The following is a 17,614-nucleotide window of genomic DNA, read 5'->3' as shown; positions in this document are numbered from 1 at the left end:
GGAAGGGGAGCCTAGGTAGGGTTTTAAGGGTCTCATTGAGGCTTTACCTCTTGTAGTAGACTCTAGAGATAAGGGATCTTGATTTTGTGAGTTGATAGGTATTGATTAGGATAGCAAACCCAACTTGCTATAGAGAGATTCAAGGATAGCCTTGGACTGGGCAATAGAGGCGGTGGCTCACTACATGCATTACATAAGCCAATCATTTTTTATCCAAACGTCAAGCCCATTGACTTGAGGTAGTAGCATAGTCTTGAGGAGGTAGAATTTGAGAATGATAATGAGTTGTTTGAGGAGGTTGTTGAGGATAAGATAGAGTCATAGGAGGTTGAGCATTATGATAACATAGATGAGGAGACCCATGATCATGATCATGATAATCATGTTGACACTATACAGAGGGTAGTTGATGATGAAAATCCCCACCCCTTTTATGCTCCATAGGATGAGAATGTACAATTGCGTTGGATAGGGTTGGAAAATAGAGTTATGGGGTTTGATACAATAGAGTTATGCTCCATAGGATGAGAATATACAAGTGCATTGGATAGGGTTTGGAAGTCAAAATTAGGACCTTATGTGCATAGATGTAATGCAAACATGGGTGACATCTATGCACGTAAGGCCCTAATTTTAACTTGCTTGACATGGATCAATGTTGCTTGAGGATGACGCCCAAAGTTGTAGAACCTAGGATGTTGAGAAGATAGACTCCAAGATGAGGATGGGAAACCTAGGAGGGTTATAAGAGTCTCATTGAGGCTATACTTGTTATAGTGGACTTAGTGTAAAAAACAAGGCATCTTGATTCTATGAGTTGATGGGTATTGATAAGGATAGGAAACCCAACATATAGTAGAGGGAATCAATGATAATCTTGTTCCTAGACAATAGCGGCATCCACTCATTGCTTGCATTACATGTGATTGGTAGACCCATTGACTTAAGGCAATATCATACACCTTCATGAGACCCATGGGACACATAAGGCAGGAGAACCTTGTATTTCTAATGTTGATGAGCCCATATTGATGGATCTCAAGGATGGACCTCGATTAATGTGTAGTCTCCTATGAGTTGGTTGGGATCTAAGGGACATAGGCACCCCCACTACCAGTGCTTAGGTGCTCTTACCACTTTCTTTTGAGCTATATTATCCTTGTTCACCATTATTATCTTTTGTAGGTTTCTAATTGGAAAATGTACGTTGTGCTGAGTGGAGCCATAGGATAAGTGTATGTCATGTGTCTTGTTACACATGGTAGTAGGTTTGGGCATTTTATCCTATATTAGGTGTTATATGTCCTTCAAACATGCAATTACATTTCATAATTTGCGAGTATATTTATTATTTTCTAGGGTATGTCAGCATTTGTTGAGTGGTTTGGATATGTTAGCTATAAACCAGAATTATACACATAGAGATCTTTATAGCAACGCATTATAGTTGTGTGGGCACTAACCATTTCATTTTCGATTAGTACATACATACATAGTTGTAAGTAAGTATATGTAAGGTTGGAATATAATTTGACTAACAATCTATATTTGGTAGATTTCAAAAAAGGTATGTAGTGAACAAGTTATAGAGTTTATGGCAATCTAGGGACATTAAAATGGGCTAAGGGGTTTCCCTCACTAGATAAGGATCTAGGGTTTTGGGGTTTCCCCTTTTGACCAATAGAAGATCCCTATTAGTATTATCCATTTCCAAGGCAATTCTGTTCCCTTGGTACTTTTGGATATGGGCTCATGTATCAACATTATTACCACTTCCATGTGCCCAGGGCATGGCCTACAACGAGACCCAACACCATTCTTGGTAAGGATGGTGGATCAACACTCATGATCCTTTGACATCCTCAAATCCCCTCCCTTAGTGTTGAAAGTACCATTTATTGTTCCATTGGTGATGCTAGATATATGCGATGCTAGTGTGTGTTTTTTTCTGAGTTTGTGTTGCCCTTGAATCCTTGAAGATAAGGATCAAATCACTTTTGTGAAGGGGAAATTAGCAAGAGCAAATCCTTCTTCGATGAGTTGACTTAATGGTACTCAAAGATTGACCATACATTACAAAAACCATCAACATGGTAAGGATTGGAGGAAGATGGAGGGGAAGCATTTCTTACTACTCATAAGGATATGATTTACCTATCTAAGGTGGATGTCTATGCAATTGATTAACTTTATGCCATCAAGAAAGGTGTTAATTGGAACCATGAGACATGATATGTCAAAAAGGACAAACTAGCTTCAATGGCTCTTCATGAAATCCTCTATCATGAGCGAGAATATACAAGGTAACTCCACAACATATCTAAAGCCAAAAAATATGGTTTAGTTATTGTCACCTCATCAAATAAGGTGACTTAAAAACCATGGAAATATATTGCATGGGCACTAATTTTAAAAAAATGTCCTTTTGTTTATTAAAACAATTCTGGGATGTTTTGGTTATGATTATTTTGAAATAAAGGGCATAGACCCAACATTTTAGCATTGCCTCTTTACCACCACCTTAAGAACTTGCAAAATTATCAAATGAGTGGACAAATGGCTAATGTTCGGAGGCCTATCTGAGCCTAAATATATGAGAGATTGTTTTTGTAGTCCAAAGAAATGAGAGAGAAGTAATGTGGCATGCAGAGTCAAGGCTGTGGAGTGTAAAAGGGTAGAGAGAGAGAGAGAGAGAGAGAGAGAGAGAGAGAGAGAGAGAGAGAGAGAGAGAGAGAGAGAGAGAGAGAGAGAGAGAGAGAGAGAGAGAGAGAGAGAGAGAGAGAGAGAGAGAGAGTTTAATGGGTACAAAGAATGGTACTCTTATTCTTTGTTATCTTCACTTATATATGCCTATACGAGGCCTATACAATGTGTATTTATATAAGAGCAACCTTCCTTGCTAGTGGCCATTGGTCTTTGTCCCAACAATCTTGCACTTAAAAGACAATATACCTTTATGGGAGGAAAAGATTTGTAGGGATCATTTGTATGGACCTTGACAAGCTCAACGTGCTTGTCCTCAAGCACCTCCTTGCTAAAGTGATAATTCACCTCAATATGCTTTGTCTTTATATGAAAAATAGGATTCCATGCCAATTAAAGGGCACTTTGACTAGCACAGAGCAATGTAGGTACCTCTCTTATAATACCAAAGTCTCTCACTAGATGAGTAAGCCATATAGCTTCCTTGAAGGCCTCAATGGTAGAGAAAGCCGTATGCAATTGAGAGACCCAAGAGATTGCACCTCCTATGGAAGTAAAGATAAAAGTTGTAGTAGACTCCTAGGGTCTACAATGCCTTCAAAATTAGCATCTACATATCCAAGAATAGATGCATTTTTTCTTTTGAAGCATATGCACATAGCTTTAGTACAATTCAAGTATCTTGTAATGCTCTTTATTGCCTCGCAATGCTTCTTACTAGGGTTTGCCATATACCGACTAACCATGCCCACTACATAGGCAATGTCTAGATATGTAGTAGCCATGTCGTACATCAAGCTACCATTGTGAATGCATAAGGAACCTTGGCCATCTTAGTCTTCTGCTTATTTGATTTGGGGCTATCCTCTTGGATAAGTTTTAAATATGGAGGCAATGGAACAATAGCAACCTTCCCTCTCTCCATATTGAAATGCTCCACTATCTTTCTAATGTATTCCTTTAGAGACAAATATAGTATCCTCTTGTCTCTATCCAACATAACGAGCATGTCACTAGCATTCTTGAAGTCCATGTCAAAGGTTTCATGCAACCTTTTCTTTTCTTTAGAGTATCCATATCCATGACCGACTTCCCAAAAATCAACATGTCATCCATATTAGAGTCAAAATGAATATTACCATCCATAGTCGTCCTATTGTATAGGTAGTAATCAGTCTCACTTTTAGTGTATCTTAGAGGCTGCATTAAACTTATGATACTTTGGGAGCTTATTTTAGATGATATAAGCTCTTATGTATCTTACACACCAAGTGTTCCTTGCCTTCCACAATAAACCATTTTAAGTTGTTGCATATAAATGTCCTTACGTAAATCTCCATATAAGAAAGTTGTCTTTACATCCATCTAATCAAGCTCCATGTCTCTCTTGAAAACTAGTGTAAGTACTATACAAAAGATGGTTCATCTTGACTACTGGTGAGAATATCTCATCAAAGTCAATTTCCTTCTCTTACTTGAATCCCTTGGCCACTAATCTTGCCTTGGGCTTAGGTTATGTATTAGATGGAGATACCTTCAACTTGTAGACCACTTGCATGGTAGTAACATGTTTTCCCTTAGGCAAAGAAATTAACTCCCAAGTAGCATTTTTGGCTAAAGAATCCATGTCTAATTGCATATTCTTGTTCCACTTATCACTTTCATCCCTAGTTATAGCATCATCATTATAAGAAGGCTTACTACAAGACGCAACCATGACATAGTCTAGCGATGGGGTATATCTATCTAGTCATCTAGAAACCCTTGTAGACTACCATAAAACTAGCTTAATAGGGGCCTTTTCTGCCCCACATGTCTATCTTGTAAAATGAGGCTATCCACCTATCCACAACATTAGCTAGCTATCCAAGCCTTGCATAATGTGGAACAGGCTATACATACTACGCTATGTGATGGTTGTCCATCCATCTAGAATACTACCCTGTGGATCTCGAGTGTTTTAACAAGATGCCTATGTATCTTATCCTCATTAAATGTGACATCTGGGTTGCATACTACCTTCTTAGATTTGGGATCCCATAAGTGATAATCCATTTCTCTTGACTCCCCATATGCAAGGATGATACACTTCTTGGACTTAGGATCCAGTTTACTTTGCTTGTCCTTAGATATATGCTTAAATGATTCATAGCAAAAGATAGGCAAGTGATCATAATAGGCCTCTTTCTAGACCATGGTTCCTATAGAATAGCCACTTCTAGTGAGCCATTGACTATCCAATGGCTGACTAGAAGACCTATTAATCATGTGCACTATTTCACTGCGAAATTCACGAGTGAGACTAGCATTAGAAAATAGACTATGGAACCTTTCTTGAATGGGTTTGCTCATCTTTTTTTCCATATCATTTTGAGTAGGACCTTTAGGAGCTGTCAACTCTCTTTTGATACCACAACTTTCTCTAAATTTTGTAGATACATGATTAGTATATTCATTACCATTGGTAGTTCTTAAGTACTTAAATGTTTTGCACAATTGATTCTTTGTAAATGCCAAGAACATTAGGGATACATCTAGCACATGTCTCTTCTTAAAAAGTGCGTAAGCCCAGACCATCCTATTGGTGTCACCTATGTAAGTGACAAAATATGAAGGTCCACCTAATGACATAGTAGGCATAGGCCCACACAAATCACTATGAACCAAATCCAAACACTTTGATCTTTTAGTACCATCACCTCCTTTATGAGACAATTTAGTTTGTTGACCAAGGAAACAATGGTTACAAAAACCTAGATTTGAAAAGTCAAAACACAAAAGATAATGCAAATATCACAAAGCTTTCATTCTAGTAATTTCCATTTGCTCCAAATGGGGTTGCCATAAAGAAACCGATGGCAGTTCGATGATAGCTAAAACATGATCTTTGATCTTAGAAACATACAAAATATACAAAGTACTAGATTTATGCCCTTTGGAAATAATAAGAGACCCTTTGCAATATTTCAAGATCACCTTGTAATCATAGTCATTGAGTTATCCAATACTAATCAAGCTCTAGTCAAGTCTGGAATATATCATACATTCCATAAGACAAAAGGGTGATTCCTTTGGCAGTGACAAGTGTGCATCTCTTGTGCTAACAACGCCCCATGCATAGTTGTTATCAAGATGGATGCATCATCGTTTATCAATGTCATAAGTATGATGAACCACTCTCTATGAGGAGTGACATGGAGTAATGCAAAATCCAATTCTATGACATGCCATTATTCATGGCAACCAAGAATATACCACTAAAAGAGGAAACATAAAGACATCTCCATTATCACTACTACATGCATTAATCTTCTCTATCTTTGCCTTTGGCTTCTCTTCCGGTTTGCTATCATCCTCATTCAAATTTTTGCCTTTTTCTTGTTCTTCCACTTGTAGCAATCTTTATTTATATGTTCCTTCTTATTACAAAAGAAGCATTCCATATCCTTTGAAATAATATATTATAGATTTTCTCTTTCCAAAAAGAAAATTTTATATCACTAAACTTTTCAATATTGAACAATGCATTTTTCAAAAGTCAAAAGGGAAGCTATAATCATGCAATATAAAAGAACAAGCAACTAAGATACCACCAACTACAGGAAAGATCAACAAATTGCAAAATTGAGTGCTCACTACAATTACCAACTAATAGCAAAAGCAATACCAAAACATCATGAGCACTTTTCAATGCATACCAATCTTTTTGGAAAAATTTAATGTAGTTTTTTGGTTGTTTATCTCAAGCAAAACCACCTCTAGAACACTTATACCTTCTCTTTGTAGTGTGAAAATGGCTTTACCTTGTTGGACCTTATTCCAAAGGTTACATGGAATGTTTTTTTTTATAAAAATTATTTTATGCAACTTCTAGAATATTAAAAACTTGGGAAAATGGCATAGATATCCCAACTCACCAAAATGCATTCAAATAGGTTGTTTTCATTAGTAATAGCCTCCTAGAGTAGTTTGATGCACTATATAGCCCATAGATAGCAAGCAGGACTTGTGATTCAAACAACAAGTAGATCCACTGCTTTTCTAGCTAAGCAGACACCCAGCATCTAGAATAACAAGCTGCCCCTATGCTCTTATGCATTGAATACATGACCTGAATCTCCTCTTGAGCAATCCAAAAACCAACTAAACTTCCTTGAATCTAGCCACGCTTGGTTGTCCAAATGTTTTCCCATGAAACTAAAGCTTCTTTCTAATAGACATATGAGAGTAATTTCTTGATCCAAAACTTCCATTTTCCTTGAATTCTTGATTGTTTATGCATTTAGAAAACCATATCCATATATTTTTAATTCATTTTTAATCAAATTATTTTATCTCACATGAGAATCTTACAGCAAGTAGTCAAATGGGTGAATGATGGGGATTCAACCTATGCATGATAGATCTACAATCGATTGCCTTGATTTCCTTGGCTACATGCACCCCTCTCCTTGTTCTTGAAAGATAGAAGGTGTAATGTCTCGGCTTTTTCGTAGTCCCCGTGCATGAACGGGGATTTAAGAGGAGATTACTATAGGATACAAGACAAAACTAGAACAAGACAAGAACCGGAAGATGACTTACCTTGTAGGAGCCTCACAACTAGTGTTGGTAAGATTGAAGGGCTTGTAGCCCAAGACCCCTATTTATACTAGAATTGAGGAGGTTAATAGAATGCTTTTAGATGATGACATCATTGATGTCATAAGTATCATTGATATAAGTGATGACATAAGCGATTTTGATGTAAGTGTTGACTCAAGCCTCTTCTCTAGAACTTTCTTGTAAGAGAGGGGGACTTAATAACGGGGAAATACTAGCTACACAATTGGTATATAAGGTGAGAGAGACTTAGTTTTTCATTATCAGATAATTAATATAAGTCTTCTTTCTCCTTCACCTTGCTCTCCAAGCTTCCATGTCTTCTCTCCGTCTCTTCCAGTATTTCTCTCTCCATTTCTAGTCTTTCTCTCTCTTCTACTCTTCTTCTTCTTCTTCTCTGTAGTCTTCTCTCTCTTCTTTCTGTCTCCCAGTCCCTCTCCTTGAGAATTGGCATCAGAGCCTAGGTTCTTGGTCCCAGTTAGTCCTTCATTTTACCTAGTTACAACTTTCTAGTCACATGGAATTTTGAGTCACAGGTACACAGGTATAGAGAGCAGTAGGGGAGTTCCCAAAGATTTCTGGACCACAAGGATTGCAGATAGGAGCATTAATGGTAGCTTGGACCAAGTTTGGAGGAAGGAAGACCGACTTTGGTAGCTCGTGGGTCATTTTTGGCCCATTTTGAAGGTAAACTCTTAGTAACCGTGGTCACAGGAGTTAGAAGAAAGTCTAGTTGGGGTTACTTTTCAGGGAGGGTCTTCTCTCTCCTCATCTCTCAAGCTTCTTGCAAGCTTCCATGGAGGTAATCAGCCCCAAATCTTGCTCCCTTCTCTTCCATGGAATGTTAGCTGTACAAACCTTGATGTTCATGTCTTATGATTAAGGATTGCTATAGCACAAGCAAGTCATCTAGTGTATGCAACAGAGCAATGTGATAAGAAGCATCCTAGTATGCTACCCGCCTATTAAGAATCAAATTCAAATATCTTTCTATGTGTAAGTTTCTTGACAAGCTTTTCATAAGTTATTTTTGGAAACTCTTAAAAGGGATTAAGTAGTTAGCTTATTCCAAGAGCTCCTTAAATATAGAGTTTTCATCCCAATATTTGTAAATATCTAAAGAGTGATAACTTTGAGAAGCTTTTCTACTTGTTTTCCCCAATTTCAAAATTACTACAAAGTTCCATTCCAATAAAAGGATCTAAACCACTTTCATAACAAGGAGACAAACACCACCTGTTCCTCTATGATGAAGAAAGTTCAAGAGCAACCAACCAAGCAGTGTATAGGCTGTAGTGATCATCCCCAACCCTCCAGGAGCAGCCCCGTAAAATCCGATGCAAAACGCGGGCTGCTTCCAGGCCAGAATGACAGCACCCCAGGCCTCCTCTCCTTCTTGGCTCTCACTCCTAGCTTCTTGTAGGTCCCTTGGGAAAGATTGAAGCCTCCTTTCTCAGCTTCTTGGACTTCTCTTCCACCTCAGAAACCCTGATCATGTGCAGTCCATGGCAGCCATGAAAGCTTGGCATCAAGCTCAAGAATCTTGAAGATTTTGGTCTTTTCTCAGTCTTGGGGGTTCCCTCTTTAAGCCTAGCTCAAGATTTGGCCATCAAGAGGCACGGGAAGAAGATTAGAAGCAAGATTTGAAGACATGCACTTGTGGGCAGCTATGGCTATAGAAGTAGAGCTTCAATTTCAGCAAGAGCTCTTCATGGGAAGGTCCTGAGCCATCCTATCTCCAAGCTACAGCCACATTGGAGCTCATTCTCAAGATTTGAAGGCTTCTTGGAAGCAAGAAGGCATTATGGAGTGCCTATTTGGAAGGAATCCTTCTCTTGGTCAATCTATGCAAGCAATGCCCTTCCCCCATGGAAGAATCCTTCTCCCCCAAGCTTGAATTCATCTCTTCTTGACGGAGCACAATCATTTTGGAGCTATGGAGCATGCGGGATCAAATTGGAGCTCTCATGAAGGACTAAAGTGGCATTAGTGGTTGCAATCTTCATCAAACAACACAAGGTAACCGATTCTTGGCTCTCATTCTCTCCCATTAAGCCTCTTGTTGAATCCTATCCACTTGTTTGAGAGGATGCATGAGTCTAAGTAGGTAATAGGAGTCCCAAACATTGTATGCATGCTGAATATTAATCTCAGTCAAATTGGAGCTCTCATGAAGGACTGAAGTGGCATTAGTGGCTGCAATCTTCATCAAACAACACAAGGTAACCGATTCTTGGCTCTCATTCTCTCCCATTAAGCCTCTTGTTGAATCCTATCCACTTGTTTGAGAGGATGCATGAGTCCAAGTAGGTAATAGGAGTCCCAAACATTGTATGCATGGTGAATATTAATCTTAGTCATTCTCATTGATCTTGTGGCATTGGAATGGATTTTATTTGTGCTGAAGCTTCATTGAGATTATATTTTTGCTTACCCATAACCCGTTTGGCTTCTTATGAATGGGTTGAGCCAAGAATTGATTAAGAAATCCATTGTATAAGGGTGAGTTGGCAGTGAGTCACTGCCGGTAAGCTCTCTATCCCTATTCCCAATTCCAATTCCAATTCCATGCACTTCATGAAAAGCCCAAAATTTCCATTCCTAAAATGCATCTCATGCTAGGTGTTTAATTAATAAATGTCTACCATGTATATTTTGGGTGAGGAAAAGCCCGATTCCAGGCGAGGTGGCAAGACAAAAGAGGGGTGACCCCCCCTTGGCATCAAAGACCCTGAAGGGGTGCACAACCTAGCCCGAGGGGAACTTTGCCCACCTCCCGGTGATCCGGAGCCCAAAACTTGTTTGCAGGTGCATGTATTTCTTGGGAAATTGAGAAATTGACTGGGCATGATGGAAATTTTGATGACTATGGCATTACACACTCTTGTGTGCATGGGATGTACGGTTGTACTTCAGTAAATGTATCAGCAAATGTAACCTGTGTATGCAGTGATTTATGGGAATGTACTGCTTTACTTGGGCTGAAGATGGATGTATGTATCATTGGATACACCTATGCAATCATATATGCAGTAATGGCAGTGATTATGCATGTATGAGAGCCTATCTTGTTTGATAAGGTCATGGGAATGCTTATTCTTGTGCTCAGTAATGCTGAAGTGATGCCAAACATGCTAAGGGATGCTCAAGTGATGCATGATGCCAAGCAAACAGTGAATCCTGTAGGGCAATAAAAGGAGAACCCAATTTTAGCCCTCTTGTGATTGTTTCAGGGTGCTGTAGAGACATTGCTTGCATTTGCAGAGGTGTTGCCACTCCCAAGAATTGAGGTGCTGACCTTGGAGAGTACCCTTAGGCCTTGCCAAGAACCCACTCAATTTTGGATACCCACTTGGAGCATACCAAATACCTACAGCCCAAATCATGCCTTTTCTAGGTGTGGACAGGGTGCTGGACTGCAAAGAACAGTCCCACATTGCATTTAGCCCCTATAGCTGGTCATTTGGGAGTCTTTAAGACCTATGACAAAATTGCTAAAAGCTTTTACTAGAAGGGCCTTTGGAGAGATATGAAAGACTTTGTCTTGGGCTGCAGGCCTTGTCAGCAAAACAAGGACATCACCTTAAAACCAACTGGTTTACTTCAGCCATTGCCTATGCTTGAAGACAAGTGGACACACATCACTATGGACTTCATTACCGGCGTATCGATGACCAAGAAAGGTTGGGACAACATCTATGTAGTGGTGGATAAACTCACAAAGGTAGCCCATTTCATTCCCACAAAGACTCAGTATAATGCTTCTCAAGTAGCCAGCCAATTCATGGAATATGTTTTCAAATTACATGGCTTACCACAGGTCATTGTGCATGACCGAGATGCTAAGTTTATGAGTAACTTCTGGTGGGCAGTTTTCAGCTTTATGGGCACTCAGTTAGCCCCTTCCACTACTTACCATTTATAAACAAATGGCCAGACAAAAAGGGTTAACAAATGGCTGGAAACTTACTTGAGGCATTTCTATCATGATATGTAGCATGCTTGGGATTCATGGTTGCATTTGGCTGAGTTTGCCTATAATAACTCTACACATGCTAGCATTGGAGTTTCACCTTTTGAGGCCTTGTATGGCTACAAGGTGCCCCTTCCTATGGTTATCTTCAATGATAAAATAAATCCACAAAGCAAGGAATAATTGAATAGAATGCAGTCCTTACTTCAGCAGTGTAAAGCTAACTTGAAGAGAGCTCAAGATCAAATGAAGCTTTATGCTGATGACAAAAGACGGGATGTGGAGTTCCAAGAAGGGGATTCGGTGCTCTTGAAAGTGCCTAAGTCTAGATATGCCTCCCTTAAAGATGGGTCCAGCAATAAGTTGGCACACAGGTTCTATGGACCATACCGGATTATCAAGAGAGTGGGAGACTTGGCATATTGATTGGTATTACCCCCATCTACGAAGATCCATAATGTCTTCCATGTGAGGCAGTTGAAGCCTTTCATTAGCTCAACAGTGGACTATGTTGAGGAACTCCCACCGATAGATGAAGAAGGCATCATTCAATACATACCCGAAAAAGTCATAGGACAAAGGGAAAAGAGGCTTCGCTTTCCCTCAATCATGGAATACTTGATTAAGTGGCAAGGTTTACCACTCGAGGAAGCTTCTTGGAGGCCAGCTTCAGTTTTGAAAGAGTTCCCATACCTTTTAGAAGCAGATTTGGCTGAAATCTAGCTAACTATGGCCCTGTTTTCCCCTAGACTAACTGCAGATAGCACTCTGTTTTAAAGTAGATTTTATTTTGCACTACGGACAGCAATGCACACCATATATGGGCTGAAATTACTTCTCGAGAGCTCCGTTTTGATGTATAGCACACCCCGTTCGGAGTCTCCCACAGAAAGTTATGACAGATTCACTACAGCAAGGTCTTGTAGTAAAAAACATGCTATCCACTGTTTGCAGCCCGCATTTACTCCAGATACTTAGGTCAAAACTCATGCTTATAACTCCCCAATAAGGCCCATGTATCGTACATACCCCATGGCCTATCATACACAGCAATACCTCTTCATTCATCAGTATACCCTTGTAATAATGTCGTAGAGTAGTACTCTAACCGGCCCCTCCCAGTTACCACATTTGCCCAAATTGTTTTTGAGGGCAAAAACTTTCGGGTGGGGATGGAATGTAAGAGAGGGGGACTTAATAACGGGTAAATACTAGCTATACTGGCTGGTATATAAGGTGAGAGAGACTTAATTTTTCATTATCAGATAATTAATACACGTCTTCTTTCTCCTTCACCTTGCTCTTCAAGCTTCCATGTCTTCTCTCCCTCTCTTCCAGTCTTTCTCTCTCCATTTCTAGTATTTCTCTCTCCTTGTAACTGTCTTTCTCTCTCTTCTGCTCTTCTTCTTCTTCTCCTTCTCTGTAGTCTTCTCTCTCTTCTTTCTCTCTCCCAGTCCCTCTCCTTGACATTTCCAAAGACTTAAAACTTTCTTAGAATCATCTTGTACTTTCTCGAATGTTCTAGAATGTTTTGGAATCTTCTAGAAACTCCATGGAACCAAAGGCTATACCAACTTGCATATGAACCAAGGGCTATCCTTGCTTAAGAGATAGGGGAGTGAGAGGAAGAGAAGAAGAAAGAGTAGGGAGGAAGAAAAAGAATAAGGAAGAGAATAGGAGAGAACGCAAGTTTTGGATCCTTCCATAGAAGGGGGACCTTTGAAGCCTGTGGAGAGTAAAGCCGATGTTGTTGTTCTTTCGTATGGACAGAAGGTGAACACTTGTATAAATTTCTCTAATCAACAAAAAAGTGATTTTTCAAAGGATTGTTTTCATTGTTTATGTGTTGTGATTTAAGTTACGTGAACAAATATTGTTAATAAAATGAAGTGTTAGTAAGTAGATAACTAAAACTACCCAACCAAGGGACGAGAGAGAACAAGATCCCTGACGAATCTGCCCTAAGGCAAGGTGGTCTTGGTAAGCTGAGAGCTTCTTGATAATTTGATGATTTATAAAATAGGGAACATTGACATACATAGGATCGATTAGATCCTTGACTCTATATTGTTTTAGGAGAATAGAGTGAGACTTTTGCCTTATGGACATAGGGGTTGACGTAGCCATACTCCCCCTTGTTTCTCACTCTCCTTGAACCAAGTGCGATAGAGTCAGTGAGCAATCTAGCATAAGCAATTGCTCGAAGACTAACACTAGTTAAATTAGATAGGTGACCTTAGTTTACTTAGAACCCAAAATTCAGGTCGATTCTCATGGAAATAACCAAGATCTTGCAATCTTAGCTTCTAAATTTTGGCATCCATCCATTTATGAGAGCAGCAGCGAGGCTCCACAACTGAGACCCGGCGGCCATTGACCAAGCACTACAGCCACGTGAACAGCTGCATTTGAGTGAAGAAGAGATGGCAAGGTAAAGGAGACTGATGCCGTATTAGGCGAGCAGCTTCGTAGGAAAATGGAACGTAACCTGTCTTTGTCTTCTTCAATCAATCAATCATATCCTAGCATAGCTGCTGCCCTCCCCACGATCATTCTACTTTATTCCTAATCGTTTGTCCCTAACAACAAGCATATGAATTATCGATCATCAGGTGATCCTATTTTCCATTACTTTCAACCTCAACAATCTTCAATCATGGAACTCGCATTACTAAGTATCAACTTCTGTTATCCACCTCCCGCACTAAAATTCCTCCACCAATTACCCATAACAAGCTTGTGCTGTTCAGCTCCTTGCGTTGTACGTCCCTCAATTTCTTTCTGATACTCGTCATAGGAGTTACCATGCCGCATTTCTTATACCAATGCATGTAACTGCAATCTTGTAACCATATGCGGCTTGAGATAAGACCCATCGTATCAATCTCAACCGTCAGCTCTAAGAACTTTAAATTTTAGACCAAGATAGAATAGCAAACTACCTACTTTTCATGGTATGAAATCAAACGAAGCTCTAAAGTGTCAAAATCAATTCGATTGAGCCAATATTAATCAAATCCATCTATGTCAAACTCATTTCTCCTCATGTAATGGGAGATTCAAGGATCAAGAACCTTAAATTGTGGTAGTATATTGCAAGGGAGCTCATGTATTAAAAACTTGGAAAAAGAAGTAAGATAGCCAGCATATTTTTATTTTTGACATATGATTATTTTTTGTTCTCATTAGAGCTTGATTGCAATATATTGTATTGATGAGCAATGTTTTTTCATCAATTCTTTAAAAGGAAGCCATTGAACTGTCAATATGTGAGTCAAATTATTCAAGACCTCCTTGAATATTTGTACTTTTATTTTTTATAAATACTTTAAATTTTGTTATTTTTAGATATAGAAGTGTAAAAAGATAGATTGAAGTGCTATAAAAAATGCCTTCAATGCCATCTAATCTGCTTACAAAAATGGAGTACATATAAGTTGTGGTGAGGTCTTGATCAAAATATATCAAGATAGTGGATCCCATAAACTACCATAAGTAAATTGCATAATTTTACTTTTTGTTGTTGGTTGTAGAGTCCTTATCAAGATGATAGTCATTCTTGTGATTCAAGAGGGATTGTAAATGATAGAGGATTAGTTAAGTTTATTTATATTAACTATGACAAATTTATAAAGATAATGTGGAAGATGCTTAACTTTAAGATAGAGTTTCACTCAAAAGATAGTCTATTGTTAAATAATAGTGAACTAACACTCTTTCTTTCAAATGTGTGATGGTTTTTCAAGGGTTATAATATCGAGCATATTTGGTGTGTAAATCCAAAGCTTTTGAGTACATAATTGTCCATTGCATACAAGAATGCATACAGGAAGACTAAGGAGACAAGTAGGCCACAAAGAATGTGGAACTAGACAAGGAAGGAGAGACATCCACAATTATAGCAAGTAAAGGCATACCCTCAATACCTAAGGAAACCACTTTATCAAAGAAAGGAAAAATGACACCTAAAAAGGATGTCTGATCTCCTCCTAAGAAAAATCATTGCAAAAAAAATTAGTTTTTTTTATTTTCGCATGAAGAAAGAAAATAGAAGTTTATAGCAAGATCTACACCTACATTTATATTGATAGTAAATAGATCTTTTTTTTTTCAATATCCTTGTGTAGTATATTCTTTTCTCTTCTCTTTGATATCTATAAAAAATTTAGTTTAAATTTTTATAATTCAAGAAGTGGAATCAAATATGCACCTAAATATATATGATTAGATATGAAAACTTATCCATGTGTTATTAAGTTGAAATATAAATGAGCATGTAATTTAAAATCTTCATTGTATAAATCCATTCTCACTTGATGTAGTGAACATGATGATCCAATATTTAGGATTGTAACAATGTCCTTATTTAACCAAATATCAAGATCCATTATAGGATATTTGCTAAAATCATCAAGATTTTAGTCCAAAGCAAATAGATTGCCACCAACATAATATCATCTACTATATTAAAAGCTAATGATAAAATTTTGAGTAGTAAGCATGTATTTATAAGCAACAAAGTCATGATCTATCTTTTAAATTATATTATCTTCTATCTTGATATCCTAGCCCTCATCAATAAATTGTAAGACATGAATCTGATGTGCTAGTATCTTAACTTAGAGTATGACCTTTAATCTTCTTATATCAACATTGGAAAAGAAATCAACAAATATTTTAATAGGTATAAACAAAGTAAGCTTTCCTAGTCTACGTGAGGTATTAGGTTTTAATACTCTCTCTATCTCAAAAAACATTTTACATATGTAGCTCTTAGTGGTGATTGGACTTCGCAAAGGCCGGCAAAGGAAGAAGGAATATTGCTCCCCATTGGATATGTTGTATACATGGATAATATAAGAATGCTCATTAAAAAATATTCAATTCTCTACAAAGTGTGGTTTTCTCTTACCTTTGTATATTTCTTCTTCAATCAAACCATGTATAATATCCATAATATCAACAAAAGACTCAATTGGTTGCCATTTCTCAAGATTAGAAGGATAGAAATCTACAAATAAAAATACAATTTATCGTAATAAAATCTAATATTAGGTTTAAGAAAAGAAAATAATTGATAATCAGATACTTACAATTTGTTCTATGCAATGGAAGATTTGAAGTTTTAGGTTTCAAATGCAAATCTTTGTGTGTAAACACATATTATACCAAAACCTCTTTTATGCTATCCTTATTTGCTCCAAGTTTGAATATTTGTTTCTACCCTTACAAGAAGAGATGAAAGAACTCTCACATCTCTATCTTTTCCTATATTTTGCTTGTTGCATGGTAATCTAGTACCTTTACTAATGACAATAAAAATCCATCTTCCATCAGTTTGGAATGAATTGAAAATAGATAGGGATGTGATTTCAAGGCTTGGGCTCTTAGTTGAAAGTTAAATTTCTATACCTATATGGCAAAGAGAGACCTGAAGAGAGAAAGAATCAATCATAAAGGAGGGAAAAAGAAAAAAGAAAAAAGTAAGGAGGAAAAAAAGTTGAGCACTAAGCTTTTAGTGTTTTGAATTTAGATTCACTCATTATTATCATACAATCCCAAATTTTTCATTACTATAAAGTGATTGAGATGTTGAAATGCATGGATCTAAGCATGGCTATGGTAGCTTTAACACATAAACTGAAATCATGAAGACATAGAGATGAAGATAGAATGTCATACAAGTGAATTAGGTTCCAAGATTGAGACTTAGACTCATAAACACAATCTTGTGTGTGTAGATAATGACACATACACTTGAGTGGAAGGACAAAAGTACTATGACATTGCATTCAAAATGAAAGGAAAGTACAATGCTTTATAGCTTCAGGATAGGTCCACTTTTTTGCTTTGTGCTTATGGGATTTTGGATAGCCTGCATATCTTTTACCCAAACTGCTCCATACAAAGAGGTTACACTAGGTGTGATTGCCTAAATCTCAACACCCCTCCTCAATCACAATTTGAAAGGCACGAAGTGTGTAGAGGCTTTAGTGAGACCACCTACAAAGTGCATTTATGACTAAATACCTACATTTACTTATACTTACCACCCACACACCTATACACTACAGGTGGCGACTACTCATCACTATCACTTTATTCTTTATTCTTTACATGACAATAGAATAAGGGAAGGCATATCACACATAAAGGGATATGAGTCACAGCCCAAGTGGAGGCAAAGAATTTAGGATGAGAACGTGGATGCATGGATGTCGTTTTGTAGCACCCTAGAAGGATAGCAGTGGAATTTATTTCCAACATCCATGGTCATTACGACTTCTCTAGAATCTACAATGTAAATGCTACTAAGCCACCATAGGAAGCCCTCAT

This window comes from Lygodium microphyllum, chromosome 14 (genome assembly GCF_053477565.2).
Source record: "Lygodium microphyllum isolate KBCC chromosome 14, Lygodium_microphyllum_v1.1.10, whole genome shotgun sequence".
NCBI classification, from domain to species: domain Eukaryota; kingdom Viridiplantae; phylum Streptophyta; class Polypodiopsida; order Schizaeales; family Lygodiaceae; genus Lygodium; species Lygodium microphyllum.
The sequence above is the reverse complement of the archived record's forward strand: the minus strand, read 5'-3'. Positions refer to the sequence as shown.